Below are 15,924 nucleotides of genomic sequence, written 5' to 3' on the forward strand. Positions count from 1 at the left end.
GAGATTTTTCTTGGGGCCTTACCCAGGCTAGATCAGTGCTCCACTATCTAGTCACATCCTCAGTGCCCCCTCCCCCACCCCATCACCCCCACCCCAGTATATTTCTTGTAAATCACAGACAAGTAGAACCAGAGGGGACAACTCGGAATCGGTGTGGAGTCTGAATTTCCATATGAAGCCAGTTGAAACAGGCTTGTTTGGACAACATGACTGTTCACTTGCTAATCTTGACTTGTCTCCGGGTCAGATAGACAGCAGAGTTTCAGTTGGTGAAGTGAACTTCATTTCAATGCGTGCCTCATGTTTTGGGACTGAGTGTGGGTTAGTTCAGACCGATAGCCTCCCTAGTTTCTGGATAGGGTAAGAGGGCAGGAAGCTGCAAAAGGGGCCTCCTGGGTTTGGCATAGTCCCTCATACGTGGGCAGGAAGCTGCAAAAAGGAACAACAAACTATTTTGATTTCTCACTGTGTAAGATTCGGAAGGAGATAGCAGATTCCTCTGGCCCCTACGTGCCATCAGAGCACTGGAAGTCTTACCAGAAAAGAGTCTAGGAAACAGAACATTGCTGGACCCTCCCTCCCTTTGCCGGGCCAGTGCAGGAGCTGGGGTCTGGCTTCACTGGCTTGCTGCACTTCACTGTTGAGGGATCTCTGCTTTCTAGATGCCTGTCCCAGCAGGAGGTGGAACAGTCTGACTAGCGACTAGCTGCCGCCGGTGGGGAGGTGGGGGGGTGAGGGGGAGGGGGGACCTGTGTAGCCGGCAGCATGTAAATATTTCTTCTCTAGATGGCCCCTTCCACCTCATCCTGAACCTTAAGTTTTTGCCTCATTATCTTTAGAGTTTCTTACAAAATAAATTTTTGGCATTCTTTTCAACTAAGCGTGAAATACACTCCCTCTCCTTCCCTGAGGAGGGAAAGAAGAAAACAATAGAGAAAGCCTAAAAAGCCTAAAGGGCAGGGCAGGGCAGGGGAGGGCGGGGGAGGGTGGAGTAAGGCCCTGAAAATTCAAGTCTCCAAGGAGATCTCAACCAGAGGCATTTGGTTCACTTGGTCATACAAGGGGCTGAAGGAAGACAAGGCAAGATGCCCAGATAATGTGCATGTTTAAACTCTTCGGTGATTACTTGGGTGGGTCCAATCTTGTCTTCACATCTTCAGAGACCAGAGCCAGATCCTCTGGGGTTAAACTGCAGGGGGGTGCTCAGAGAGACAGTTACTGTTGTGCTTTGTTGGAGACTAAGAGCAGCTAGCTGAACGGAATCGGTCCTTCCCTTGTCTCCTTCATCATCCCCGGCAGCTCGAGGGAGTCACTGTAGCAACGACAGCAGTAATGATGACCTAGCCCTGTGAGTTTCCAAAATTATTTCAAGTTACTTCCATTGACGTGACTGACAGTCACTGGTCGAGGTGATGCTGCCATCCCCAGCCACTGGTTGTCATTGCCACTAGAAGACAAGCCTCACACGCTGGAGATGAACAATGCACCAAATCTGGTGAAATCTCAGGGTCCAGAAGGGACTCTGCTACAGCTAAGCTGCATTTCTGTGAGTTTTCTATCTGTTTAAAGTAATAGCCTGCCTACATATCTTGTGAGCACTCAGCAGGAGGCCAGAGGACCTTGACTTCTAACTGGCCTTGTTAGAGATGACATAGACAGCAGCAGCTGATGGAGGATGGGGACTCTTTTATGTCTAACTGCATGATCTATGATCCAGTGACCCAAGGCTGGACTGCCAAGTCAGAAAATGCGGGAACTTATTTTTGGGAACGACTCAGCGTTGCTGGAGACAAATAGGCCAGATGATGGGCTTATAGCTTCGTCATCCCAAGCCCTGCACTGCTCCATTCCTCAGGAAATGTAGAGTTGTCGCACCTGCTGTGCGGCCTGCATCCGAGAATGTAGCGAGGTGGTCGGGATAGATGACACAGAGACCGGTCGGTTGCTTTAAGAAAACTTTATGCTTCCCAAGTCAGCTTAGGAGGAGATTCCAAGTCCGCTTAGGAGAGCTCTCAGGAGAAATCTCAGGAGAAGTCTCTCCAAGAAAAAAGAGCTTCCCTTTTTAAGGACTTTTGCCATCCATTTACATACCATTCTTTCCACTTCTCACCCTCCTGGCTGGTGGTTTAATCTCCGGCCCCAGAATCGGGGAGACACCACAGGGGGCAGGGACAGGAAGAGGCATCTAGCCGTAGGGGGTGTGACAGTCATGGTATTTCAGTGAGCAAGCCCTTATCTGAGCCCTATGAAGCTTTAAAGCACTGAATTGTTTTCAGTAAACATTACGTAGATGCCTGCTCCCAGGCCGAAGGGGAAGTGGGTTTCTGCTCAAGGTCTGGTGTCCCCACATAGAGTGACACCTGAAAACCACGCAAACCACTTTAGGTCTAGCCCAAGGATGTCATGTCAAAGAACGGGCAAGAGCCGAGTCTCCGTACTCAGAGGGTCAGGAAGTTGTTAGGGATATGACAGCCAGAATTCAACTCCTGATAAGTTATAAGATGACTGATGAATAGGGGAAGAGCAGAAATAAAAAGGAAGGACATGCTCCTAGGTATGGTGGAGAAGGTTTATTGTACATAAAAGGGAGAACAGAGCCAGAGGCAGGGACATCTGGAAGAGTCCAGAGTGAACGTGACCCTGAGCTGGGGCATGCGAGAAGGGGGAGGGGAGAGCCAGAAGAGTAAAGGGTAAGTGGGAAAGGTCTGGATTGTGTGGGAAGGGCAACTGGAGGGAGGGCAGCCTAGCCCCTGGGCTGGAGACATTTAAGGTAGGGGGTGGGTTATGTGTGAGAGACAAAGTTACATTGTGAGTTTTAATTACCATGCCTTAGAGATCCATGAAACAAAAATGCTTCTGCTCTGCAAGCCCCTCCCAGGATAGATAGTTCCTAAAATGCTGGAGATTATTGCTTATGGGAGATAAAAAGCCACATGTTTTCACTCCCCTAAACAAGTGTGTTTGACCCATCTGCCCCAGATGTGCTTGATCACAAGTGGGCAGGAGGTTCCCAGGCAGGAAATAGGTCAGATACATGCATGTCCCTGGTTGGATGTAGGCTGGAAGTACATCAGAATGTATGCTTGCCCCTGATTGGACGTGATGGGAAATTCAATGAATTATGGACTTTCCTTTTTAAGCTGCTGCAAACCCTGACTCAGTGCCATTTCCCAAGAACCTGGGTATGGACCTGGTCAGAGACCATCCACCTGGCCAGTATTTAATAAATCTTGCTTCAAATTTGGCTTTAAACTGTGGTAGTGGTATTATTCTTAATCAGTGGGATTAATATATGCCATACCCTGTAACAGGTTGGGAGTGAGGGATGCTGGGAAAACCTGGTGGCCAGGTCCACTTTGATATTTTAAGTAGGCACCTCATCCATTTGTTCTGGGTTTGAGACCTAACACCTACTAGCAATTTACCGCCCCTGACTGGTTGTTCTTATTGTAGGGCATTTTATGGTATAAGTTTGTTGTAAAAAAAAAAAACCAAACAAAACACGGGTATAAAGCTGGAGGTGATACTGATCAGTGATAGAAGACTTAGCTAGTACACATAAGACCCTGACTTGATCCACAGTACTGCAAGAATATATATAATGTATATATGTTCTATACATATTTTGTATAATTATGTATATACACATATAGTTTTAGAAGATAAACGAGTACTCTCAGTGAAAATCAGGAAAATATTTACAATTCTTATGGTTTGTAAAATGGAAGGCATAAGCCTGGTGGTGGTGGTGCATACCTTTAATCCCAGCACTCGGGAGGCAGAGGCAGGCTGATCTCTGTGAGTTCGAGGCCGGGCTGGACCGACAGCCTCCAAAACAATACAGAGAAACCCTGTCTCATAAAAAAATAAAAAATAAAATGGAAGGCATAGTTACTTCTTTTAGGGGAAATGTCTAGTTAGACCTTGAAAAGAGGGCATTGCATTTTTCTGTTGTAAATTTTTTATCATCTGTATATTACATGTACACACTTTCTTATGTGTATTTCTATTGAACACACAGTACTCCTACATAACTAAAACAGTGTATGTCTGTGGGCTGGGTCCCAGCCCCCACGGGGTCTCTGTGAGTCACTGGTCAGTCAACAAGTCCATCCAGTTTTCCAGTCTAAGTGCATCCTGTTTTCTAGTCCTGGCTTCCTGCCCTGGCCTTCACTCTCTGATATCAACATCTAGCAGGAGGAAAACACGCTCTCTTCTACCTGGGGTTTTCCCACTGTGCTGTAAACCTGTATATAAGGCCCCTCCCTCCCTACAAGAGAAAGACTTCTTAGCACTTGCAATAAAGACACACACACACACACACACACACACACACACACACACACACATTCTTCACACACATTCTCCTGGCAATAAAGGCAGCACATGCATTCTCTTAGTACAAGCAGCTGGACATCTTGTCTTTCTTTTCCTGATACCTTGGACTTGCTTGTGGCATGGGCACCGTACCTGTGTATGACTATATCAAAACAGATTTAAAAATATCCACACAAGTGCTTTGAACAAACCATTTAGTGGGGCAACTGAGTTTCTGAGAGTTTTGTTTTGTTGTTTCAACTGAATTACTATCACCCTTTGTAACAGGAAGTTTACAGGGCCTCCTGGCTATGGCACCAGAGAAAGGTGTGTGTGTGTGTGTGTGTGTGTGTGTGTGTGTGTGTGTGTGTGTGTGTGTGTGAGAGAGAGAGAGAGGTTTTGGCAGTTAGAGGGTAGAGGTCTCCAGAAGGTGACTTGTCTCTAGCAGGGAAGGAAGGAACAGAAATGGGAGGGGCCACCAAATGTTCTGCCCTGCCCTGTACTGGAAGCCTCTGTGTAGGGGGCTGGAACGAAATCCCCCTTGGCGTTCTTCTACATTTCTACTCTGTCATAAAGTCACTAATGACCACAAATGGCTTGGCTCCTGGGCCTCTGATCATGTCGACCTCCTCATCTTCAGGAAGGAAGAAAAGGTGAAGAAAGGCACACTCCACATCCAGGAGTTGCACACACTACCTCCCCTGGCAACTTTCAGTGGAAGCAGGGCAAATCTTACTTTGGCTCTGGGGTACCTTGTTCCAGCTAATGACTAGGGGTTCTGCTTCTGTAGGAGGAAGGCAGGAGAGATGGAGGACTATCTAGCAGCTCCCACAGAGATCAAACAGGTGGTCTGTGCTACGGCTCTATAAGGACCATGGCCATACCTGCAGTGGCCAGAAAGACAGACTTACAGCCCTGCCCTACAGAAGACAGATGTTTTAGCTGCTCCTTGATGGTTGTTTGCATTCCCAGCACAGTCCCCACCGCTGCCACTCAGATGGCCTTGGTCACTACCCCGTCTGGCAGTGGTGGGCTACAAACCACAGGTCAGCACCTTGTGATGTGACTTTTCATGTCCTGCAGCCCCTGCTGACCGCAGCATGCAAATCATCAGGGCTGAGTGAGGGCTCCTCCTGATCCCCGGGCAGACAGAACAGTGTAGACTACACTCTGAACTGCTGCTCCAGTCACCCTGGGAGACCACTGGTTGCTACCATTTTTTTTTTACATTACTATGGGATGGGCATGTGACCTTTAGTAGATCTGAGACTGGCAACTTTAGAACAAAGCCTAGGAAAGGTAACAGGAAGCGCAGGGTGATGCCTTCTGGCAACAGCTGTCATTTGGTTCAGTTGTAGGTGCAAGCCATCGTGTGACTCCCAGCAACTGAGACAGTTACCGTGGACCTTTTTCCCAGTGTGCACTCTGCTGCTGTGTTGTGTCAGTGCTGATCTGTTGACATGGTGTTGTGTAATGCTGCGACTACTTCATGACAGGCATTGCGACTTCTGCCGAGGCCTCACAGGCTAGTCACATGCCCCCCACCATGCTCTCGGAATATTGCACCAATTCTTTTAGAGACCTCCATTGTAAAAACAAAACAAAACAAAACCAGAGCCCTTCAGTCCAAAACCAGCACCCACGTACCAGCCACACAAGCATGCAATCTCAGAACCAGACCTCACAGCCCAAGCTGGCCTGACTGACTTCCTGACTCTGTGAGATAGTTTATGTGCATTGTTTTTAAGCCATTTTATTTGGGGGTAATCAACAATACTAATAGATAACTAACCTTACCTCTTCATCAAAACCCAACTCTAGACTAAATATCATTATCCCATTTTATTGACAGGAAAACTGAGTCTTCCACCTTTAATCCCAGCACTCAGGAGGCAGAAGCAGGTGGATCTCTGAAAGTTCTAGGACAGGCTCCAAAGCTACAGAGAAACCTTGTCTCAAAAAACCAACCAACCAACCAAACAACAACAACAAACAAACAAACAAAAAAAAACCCAAAAACTGAGTCTTGGAAAAATTAGTTAATTTTTCTAGTACCAGAGTAGCTGGTAGATGCTGTCTTAGTTGGGGCTTCTTTTTTTTTTTTTTTTTTCTGAGACAGGGTTTCTCTGTGGCTTTGGAGGCTGTCCTGGAACTAGCTCTGTAGACCAGGCTGGTCTGGAACTCACAGAGATCCGCCTGCCTCTGCCTCCGGAGTGCTGGGATTAAAGGCGTGCGCCACCAACGCCCGGCTAGTTGGGGCTTCTATTGCTGTGAAAAACACCATGACCAGAAAGCAAATTGGGGAGAAAAGGGTTTGTTTATTTGGCTTACACTTCCTTACCACTGTTCATCTCCAAAGGAAGTCATGGCAGAAACGTGGAGTCAGGAGCTGATGCAGAGGCCATGGAGGGGTGCTGCTTACTGGCCTGCTCCTCATGGTTTGCTCAAACTGGACAACCAGCCCAGGGATGGTACCACCCACAATGGGAAGGGCCCTTCTCCTTCAGTCACTAGGATAGTGCTCTACAGGCCGGACCACAGCCCAATCTTAGGGAAGCATTTTTTCAGTTGAGGTTCCATCCTCTCAGATGACTACAGTTTGTGTCAAGTTGACATAGATCTAGTCAACGCAGCCTCCAGTGTCTCTCTGGTCACATAAAGTGCTGGCACTGAACAGCTTCTCAACTATCTTATATTCTATGTCGACTGACTTAAGGTCTCCAGAACACCTGGGAGCAGAAAAGAATGCAGATGTTCCTAGAACATGCGACTCTAGGAAGGGTTATAGTTTGGGCTACATGGTAGCATTCAAAACTGTGCATGAAGCTGGGTATGGTAATACATGCCTGTAATCTGAGCACTTGGTAGTGGAGGCAGAAGCATGGTGTACTCAAGCCCTGTGTGGTGATTTGCATAAGAATGGCCCCCATATGCTCATAGGGACACAAAACAAGACCCTGTCCCAGTAAAAGACAATTTATACAGAACCTATAGGCAGTTGTGCTTTAAATACCACAACTAGTTTGAAACTTAAGTGCGTGGTCGTGTTATGAAAATCTAAGTTGTATTAGCCCAGAGACTAACTTCCAAAAGAGCACCCCCCACACAGGTATTTGGACTCTGTGGCTTGAAAACAGCCTCAGAACACTTGCTTCTACTGGAGTCTTGCAACTCAGTGTCATTTGTAGATTCTGTATGTACAGTTTTGGAGTGAGGATGAAGTTGGGATATAATCCACTGGTAGATGGCTTGCTGAGAAAAATGAAACCCTGGGTTTGAAACAAAATGCCTAAATAAATAAAGCCGTCTGATTGACAGAGCACAGGGATGTGGTCCCTAGGTTCTCAGAGGCTAAAAGCAGCTCTATAGCAGGGAATGGGCAGATGCCTGATGGCCTCCCCTTTTCTCTTTTGATAGGTCAGTTACTTTAAGAACACATTGTTGGCCAGTGTGCTGATAGCATGGAATAGGATTGCTATTTATTTGTCAGTGAAACCATGTGACCATTGCTATGAAGCCACATCATCAAGTGATAACCCCTGAGTTCCTTTGGAGAAATCTAGTGCAAGCTCCTTGTCCTTTTGGCTAAGAAACCCAGGGATGTGAACAAGAGAGGAGACACTCACTGGTCCTGTTCCCCAGGGCTTCCCTGATGAACTTCCAAGTGCTAATTTGTCCTGGCCACCACACAGGAAGCCAACTAAATTAACAAGCAGAAGACTCTCTGACACACAACCCCACTGCCACCCACCACATGACCTCTCTGCCATGTCTGCTCTCCCCGACTGTGAAGGTTGAAATCCATTGTGAGCGAATGAACAAAATAAACCTTTCTTTGTGTATTTTGTGCATATGTGTACATTCCTGTGCACTTCTCCATGTTTAATATAAGTGTGTGCAGTCTTCAGGAATGGACCTTGCTGTCAGTTTGTGGAGAGCAACCTATAGTCTTTGCAACAGCCTGGGTTGTAACCCAATCCCAGTACTGGAAGCTTCATTTGGTGATAAGAGATGGCTAGTTTGGGCTCTGCCTCCCCTGTTATTTGGTGATTTCATTTAGATCCCTTCATATATGTACACATTTTACAAAGCTTCCAATGTATTAGGCTTTCTCTTGGTATCAGTGAGCTCTGTCTCCTGGGTAGACCAGTTGTGGTATTTTGGCTGCAATTGGCCCCCATAAGCTCATAGGAAGAGTGGTTTCATTGGAATAGGTATGGCCTTGTTAGGAAGTGTGTCACTGTGGAGGCAGTTTTGTGGTCTCCTATGCTCAAGCTACACCAGCGTCTCAGTTCACTTCCTGTTACATGTGGATCAATATGTACAATTCTAAGCTGCTTCTCCAGCACAATGCCTGCCTGCATGTCATCATGTTTCTCACCATGATGGTAATGAACTAAAACTCTGAAACTTTAAGCTACCCAAAATAAACTTTTTTTTCCTTTATAAAAGTTGCTATGGTCATGGTGTCTCTTCACTGCAATTGAAAACCTAACTAAGACACCAGTCAACATATATCTACCTAGCTTTCCTGCACTGAGTGTCTTAGTAAACTTGACTTTTAACAGACTCTGTCACCAGGTACAAAGCATGGGAACCTATTAATAAAGAATGACTCAGGTTTATTCTGATGAACAGCTTCTCAGAGTGTCATGTCTTATGACATTAGAATATCTTAAACTGTAAGGTATTCAGGGTACTCCCTTTAGGAAGGCAGAAAGGGATCAGTTAAAATAAATATAGAAAATAAATGTTTAATACTCAAACATATGGAAAGTGAAGCTACTAGAAATGGGTCTTCATCTTCTATAAATGAAAGCTGATTGGGGCAGCAAGTAACAGAATCCTAATTAGGAAAATCTTAAATCAAATGGATTTTTTTCAAAAGAAGAACAGAGGAAGCCAGACATGATGGGCTACATATATCAAGACTTTTTCTCAACAAAACAAAATGCACAGAGATAGGTAATTCTCAGCATGCTCTATAGCTCTGTGATGATAGGGAAGCCACCTCTTATATTCCTTTGGCTTGTAGCCTCATAACTATAAGATTACTGCTGCAGATCTACTATTGATAACCATACTCAAAGAAGGAAGACTGGGGTAAGGTCAGAAGACTGGAAGTTTCTCAAGAACCCACTGATATCTGCCAACAAATTTCCTGCAAGTATCTCATTAGTCTAGGCAGTGCTATCTTAGCTTCCAGGCAGGCTGGGATATTTAATATCTAGTTCCCCACCTGGGTTGATGGCATCTTTATTCTGCATAGGGGTGTTCTCATATTCTGTGGGGCTTGATGTACCATTCAGACAAGGAGTGTAAGATGACAGAACTGGCAAAGGAAAGAGCTGGAGTTTGAATGTGGGCTCCACCGCTTACTGATCTAAATGCAACTCACAGCACTGTCATGTTAAGTGAAAACGGGGTACTCAGCGCCTGTCTTTGGGGGATTATTGCAAGGACTAAATACAATGGTGTATTTCAAGGCTGGAAGACACATTCTCCAAAGAGTCCATGTTCTATGTGATGTGCTGGGTTCTGCACGATGGGCAGATATGCACAGAGTAGAAGATAGTAGAGCTTGAAGGACAAGAACACAGCCTCTAGTCAGACGACTGGGCTCAGAGGTCTTTACTCCTTAGGAGCTATGGGGTATCTCCAGCTTCAGCTCTCTTACTGTTGACTGGAAGTAATAACAGAGAATGCCTCCTTGTGGGGGGTGTATTATGGGGAAGAAATGATGCCTACAAGCCATGAGCCCTGCATCTGGCACAGAGTGTGCGCGCATGCACACACACACACACAGTAGGTATCAGCTATTACTGCTATTGATTACACTTTTTTGTCCATTAGCCAGGACTGAAAGAGTAAGTGCATTGCTGTTGAAACACACACACTCTCTCTCTCTCTCTCTCTCTCTCTCTCTCTCTCTCTCTCTCTCTCTCTCTCTCTCTCTCTCTCTCTCTCTCTCTCTCTCTCTCTCTCTCTCAGTGGGGCTGGACTGGGACTGCCCTGGATTCAGATGAGAGTGTTCATCATCTGCAGAGAATTCTTAAAACATGTCTCCTTTTAAGACAGGAAGTTGATCTGTTTTCTAAACTATGTCTGTGACAAAATTGTCTTTCTCCAAAATTAATTGCTTTTAAATTTTTAAATAATGACTCTTGGGAGTTAACAATAGACCTGGAAGCTTCCAGGTTGCACTCTGTGTTAGTTACATGTCTCATTGCCCAACAAAATGTGACTGAAGTGTTATTGCCCAGGCAAGAAAGCTACAGAGTGAAATAATTATGAAGTCAAATTAGATGTTTAAAATGCCCATCAATTTCAGAAAACTGTTGCCTTGGTTTTCTTCTATTGTAATAAGGACCTGACCAAAAGGCTTATTTCACTTAAGATTTTCCATCAGAGCCCATGACTAAAGGATGCCAAGGCAGGAACTCAAGGAAGAAGCCTGAAGGCAGGGACCAACCCAGCATTCACAGAGGAGCACTGCTTCCTGGCTTGCTTCTTACGGCTTGCTCAGCCTCCTTATACCAGCCAGGACCACTTTCCCAGGGGTGGTATCACTCACAGTAGGCTAGGCCCTCCCACATCAGTTACATTCATCAAGAAAATGCCCCCACAAGCTTGACTACAGGCCAATCTGTTGGAGACAGTTTCTCGGTTGAGGGTATCTCTTACCAGGATATGTCCAGGATTCTGTCAAGTTGACAAAAACTAAGTAGCCCACTAATATTTCACATTGTCTTGAGGTAAAAAGCCTGTCAAACTTTTTTGAAATGATGCCTATGGTCTTGATGAAGTATAAAATTCAAGTATGCTTCTCTCTTCTAATTGCTGCATATGACAATGACAAGTCCAAGATGGAGTGGTAAATGCGGTAAACAGTGGTAGCTGCAGTCCTACCTTACACCGTGTTCTGTGGGGTTTCTACGTCGTGTGTTTCTACTTGAAAGGACAAATATTAAGAACTATATACCACTCTCGAGCATGCACCCAATCAACTCTCCATCCTACTATATACATTTGCTTATTCATGTTCATTATTGCTCTAGTCATGATATCCAGAAACTGGGAATAGCCTAGATGTCTCTCACCTGATAAATGCATAATGAAACTGTGCTACATTTACACAATTGAGTATTGGTCAGCTCTGGCAGCATGCACACGGAGTACCTTTCGGGGACCATGAATATCAGTCAGTAGGGGTGAAGCCTGCACTTAGGCACCAGCTCAATTTCTATGTGTTTGATGAGATATATAAGTGATGCCTTCAGCAACAGGCCTTAACATCATTTTTGTGGGAAGCAATCGATAGCCTTGACAATGGCCTGGGATGTTTAGGGACCAGTGACACAACAAGATGTAACCCATTCCTGGTACTGGAGGTTTTACTTGGTGATATAAGATATCCAGCTGGGACATCCCCTCCCCCATTACTTGGTGACTTTATTTAAGTTACTTGCATGCATGCATGTATGCTAGGAAGCTTCTGCAGTAGCAGGCTTCCTTCCGACCCTTCAAATGGCCCTTATTGTAACTGTACCTTCCCATAGTGCCTCCTTTCTCCCTTCCTTCCTTCTCCCTTCCCATTTAGTCCTCCCATAACAACCCCCCTCCTTCTCTCTGTAACAGTGTATTCTATTTCCCCTTTCTTGGGAGACTTTCTCCTCCCACCTAGCCCTTTGCTAGTCCCTAACCTCTGTTGATTGTGACACTAACATCAAAGGATTATGAGTTAACATCCACATATTAGGGAAAACATGCAGTATTTGTCTTTTTTGGGGTCAGGGTTGCTTCACTCAGGATGATTGTTTCTAGACCCATCCATTTGCCTGCAAATCTCATACTTCCGTTTTTCTTAACAGCTGAATAATATTCAGCTGTGTAAATGTAGCCCTCCTTTCTGTGAGTAGAATGCCTTGGGTGTTTAGTCACAGCAGGCAAACACTGGCTGACACTCTATACAGCACACTGAAGACTTTGAATTGCTTTGTTAAATCCTTGTTTGTTTTTTGAGACAAGAGTCTTACACTGTAGTCCAAGCTATTGTTAAGTCTTGGATTACAACTATTCTCCTGCCTCCCAAGTGCTGAGATTATGGGCAGTAGCCATCATGCCTGGCTCTCTTCATTTGCTCCTAAGCACATTCTGTGAGTTAAGAGCACAAGTGAGCCTGGTGGCGGTGGCTTCAATCCCAGCACTCGGGAGGCAGAGGCAGGCGGATCTCTGTGATTTCAAGGCCTGCCTGGTCTACAGAGTGAGTTCCAGGACAGCCAAGGCTACACAGAGAAGCCCTGTCTAAAAAAGCCAAAACAAAGACAAACAGGACACGAGTGAGACTCAGATTTGGCGCCAGGTGTGTGCCTTCTGGCAAGTGCCTACTTTTTCTAGTTCACACTTCCACATCCATGGGATGAGAAGGCAGCTCAGAGGGGAGGTATGATGAGTGTTCACACCAGGGAAGCTGGCACATGGTACGCCTTCAGAGTATTAGCTGTTGCCAATGCTCTCCCCAAACTGTTTTGGTTGTGGTGTGTGGGGTTGGCAGTAGCGCCTGGAGAGGCAGCTGTGGAGCTGCAGGACATTGAGGATCAGCTGCCATAAAGCAGCTCAGGATATGTGGTACTTTGAATAACAACATCCTCCACTGACCTGAGCTAGTGAGAGGTCACTGACTCAGGTCTGACAAATGGGGAACCTGTATAAGACTGAACTAGACTCCCTTAATATAGGTGACAATGGTGTGATTGGGACAATATATGAGGCCATTGGCAGTGGTTCCAAGATCTAAAACTCTAATGCGCAGACTGACTTAGCAGAGCCCATTCTATATGGAGAGATACCTTGCCCAACCTAGACACAGAGGGATGGGGGTTGGAGACATGCCTTGGTCCTGCTCAAAGAGATGATGGGACAAACTTAGTAGACTTGCTAAGGGAAGCCTTACCCTCTCTGAGGAGCAGAAGGGAGTTGGGGTGGGGGAGGAAGTGAGGGGAGTGGGAGGAGAGTAGGGAGGGGGAACTGGGATTTGAATGTAAAAATAAATAAATACATTTTTTTTTTTAAAAAGAAGAAAAGGAATGGGGCTGGAGAATGGCTCAGCCATTAAAGGCTAGGTAGGCTCACAACCAAATATATATATTTATATATATATATAAGAATGCCCCCTATAGGTGCATATATTTGAATGCATAGTTATCAGGGGGAGTGGCTCTATTAGAAACTGTGCTCGTGCTGGAGTAGATGCGGTCTTGTTGGAGGAATTGGGCTTTGGGTTTTCAAAAGCTTAAGCCAGGCCCAGTGTTTCTCTCTTCCTGCTGCCTGAGGATCTAGATGTAGGACCCTCAGCTCCCTCTCCAGCACCATGTCTGCCCATGTGCCGCCATGCTTCTCACCATGGTGATAACGGACTAGACCTCTGAGTTTAAGCAAGTTACAGTTAAATGCTTTCTTTATAGGAGTTGCTGTGGTCGTGACTTTTCTTCACAGCAATAGAACATTGACTAAGACAGAACGCAAATATTACTGGGCCAGAAGCTAGAACTGTGGAGCTCTGAGCACTTTATGTAACCTGACTTGGCTTAATTTATTATAGAGACATTTAACAAGCAATGATGGTATGTTGACTTGCTCCAGATTGTCCTGAGCATTACTAAAAAAATGGTCTCTGCCCTCTGGGTCCCTACAAGGAAACAGGTAGAGATGCATTACATACTAGGTGTCCAGACATATTCCTTTTCCTGTTAGAGAGACCTGAGCTAGTACCAGTGGAGCTTAGGCATCCTTCCACCTTAGGGTTCTGAGTTGGAAGCCAGAAACAAAGTAAATTAGTCTTGTGATAAGGGCACTTTGCTCCTTGTTCCTTCTGAGGAGACTTTCCCTTCAGGACAATCTGGCCCCTACTGGCCATTTTCTCCATTCTTGGTGTGAGTTGTCCAAGTAGTCCAAAGAGAGAAGCATCGTTGGCTGTGCCTAGACAGCATCTCATTTTCTCAGCAGGGTCCCGGGCAGGAAGCAGACCTTCGATGCTCCCGCCACTCTTGGCCTTGAGGGGAGGCTGGGCACGGCCATCCCGCCCAGTGCGACAGGTTTCTCTCAGCAGTCCCATTCCACCCTCCCAATGAGTGGCATCCTCCTACATCACCTTTATTCCTAATAAAAGATGTTTTTGGAACCATCTGCTGGATCTTCCAGCTTATTTCTCATTAAGTTTGAAACTTGTTTAGGACAGAGGAAATTTGTTCTTTGGTCCCCTAGGGAACTAAAACTTAGGCATCATATACCACAAGATGGAATACAGTTCCTTGTGCAAGACCTGGCAGATGTCAATACCCATCCCTCCTATAACAACTCAGTAGCTTCTCCAGCCCTGATTCAGTGAATGAATCAGTAGTTCTTCTGCAGAGGGGCTGAGGGGTGGGTCATCAGAACCAGGGAACACTTCAGGAGAGGGGAAACATTTTATCCAGGCTTGGAAAACTGAGACCGAATCAGGCCCTGCTTTCTTACCTGTAAAACATGAAGTTATCCTTGCCTCCCTCACAGGGTCCTTGGGAGTATTGCACCATACATGCAGTGCAGAGACAACTTAAAAATTATAAACGACTCTACAAATTATTACATAATGCTCAGTTTCCAGCACATAACTATCATTAGCAGAGGAGGTGTGATAGTTAGAATGTAATTGGCTCCTATAATCTCATAGGGAATGGCACTATTAAGAGGTGTGGCTTTGTTGGAGTGGGTGTTGGCCTTGTTGGAGGAAGTGTGTCACTGTGAGGGTGGGTTTTGAGGTTTCCTATGTTCAGGATACCACCCAGTATATCAGTTGACTTCCTGTTGCCTGCAAGATGTAGGACTCTCAGCTACTCCTCCAACACCATATCTATCTACATGTAGCCATGCTCCCTGTCATGACAATAAGAGACGATAAGTCACTACCTCAATGAAATGTTTTCCCTTATATGAGTTACCATGGCCATGGTTTCTCTTCATAGCAATAGAAACCATAACTAAGACAAAAGATGAAAGCATTTTTTCATTTTTTTTAATTTAAATTAGAAACAAGCTTGCTTCACATGTCAATCCCAGCTCCCTCTCCCTCCCCTCCTCCCCCCCCTGCTCCCGCCAGGCTCCCCAGCTCCCCTCCCAATCCCCACTCCAATCCCCAGGGAGGGTAAGACCCTCCATGGTGGATCTCCAGAGTCTGTTATTTCATCCAGGGCAGGGCCTAGTCCCTCCCCAAGAGTCCAGGCTGAGAGAACCTCCCTCATTGCAGGATGGGCATCCAAAGCCCATTTGTATGCCAGGGATAAATAATACCCAAGGCCCCATAGATTACCTAGGCCTCCTCACTGACACCCACATTCAGGGGGTCTTGATCAGTCCCATGCTGTGCTCCCAGCCGTCAGTCTGGGGGAGGTGAAAGCATTTTTAAATTGATGAATTATTTTAAATCTTTTTCAATATAAAATGGAACTCCCCCATCATTAATGCCCATTGTCTCTGATTCAGAAATGATCACCACTAATGTCCGCAGTCTCCAATTCATCCACCAATTCCTGCCTTGTGCTCCTCTTAAAAGTTTATTTCAGGAAGAAT

Source organism: Mesocricetus auratus, unplaced genomic scaffold (genome assembly GCF_017639785.1).
Source record: "Mesocricetus auratus isolate SY011 unplaced genomic scaffold, BCM_Maur_2.0 Super-Scaffold_100676, whole genome shotgun sequence".
NCBI lineage: Eukaryota > Metazoa > Chordata > Mammalia > Rodentia > Cricetidae > Mesocricetus > Mesocricetus auratus.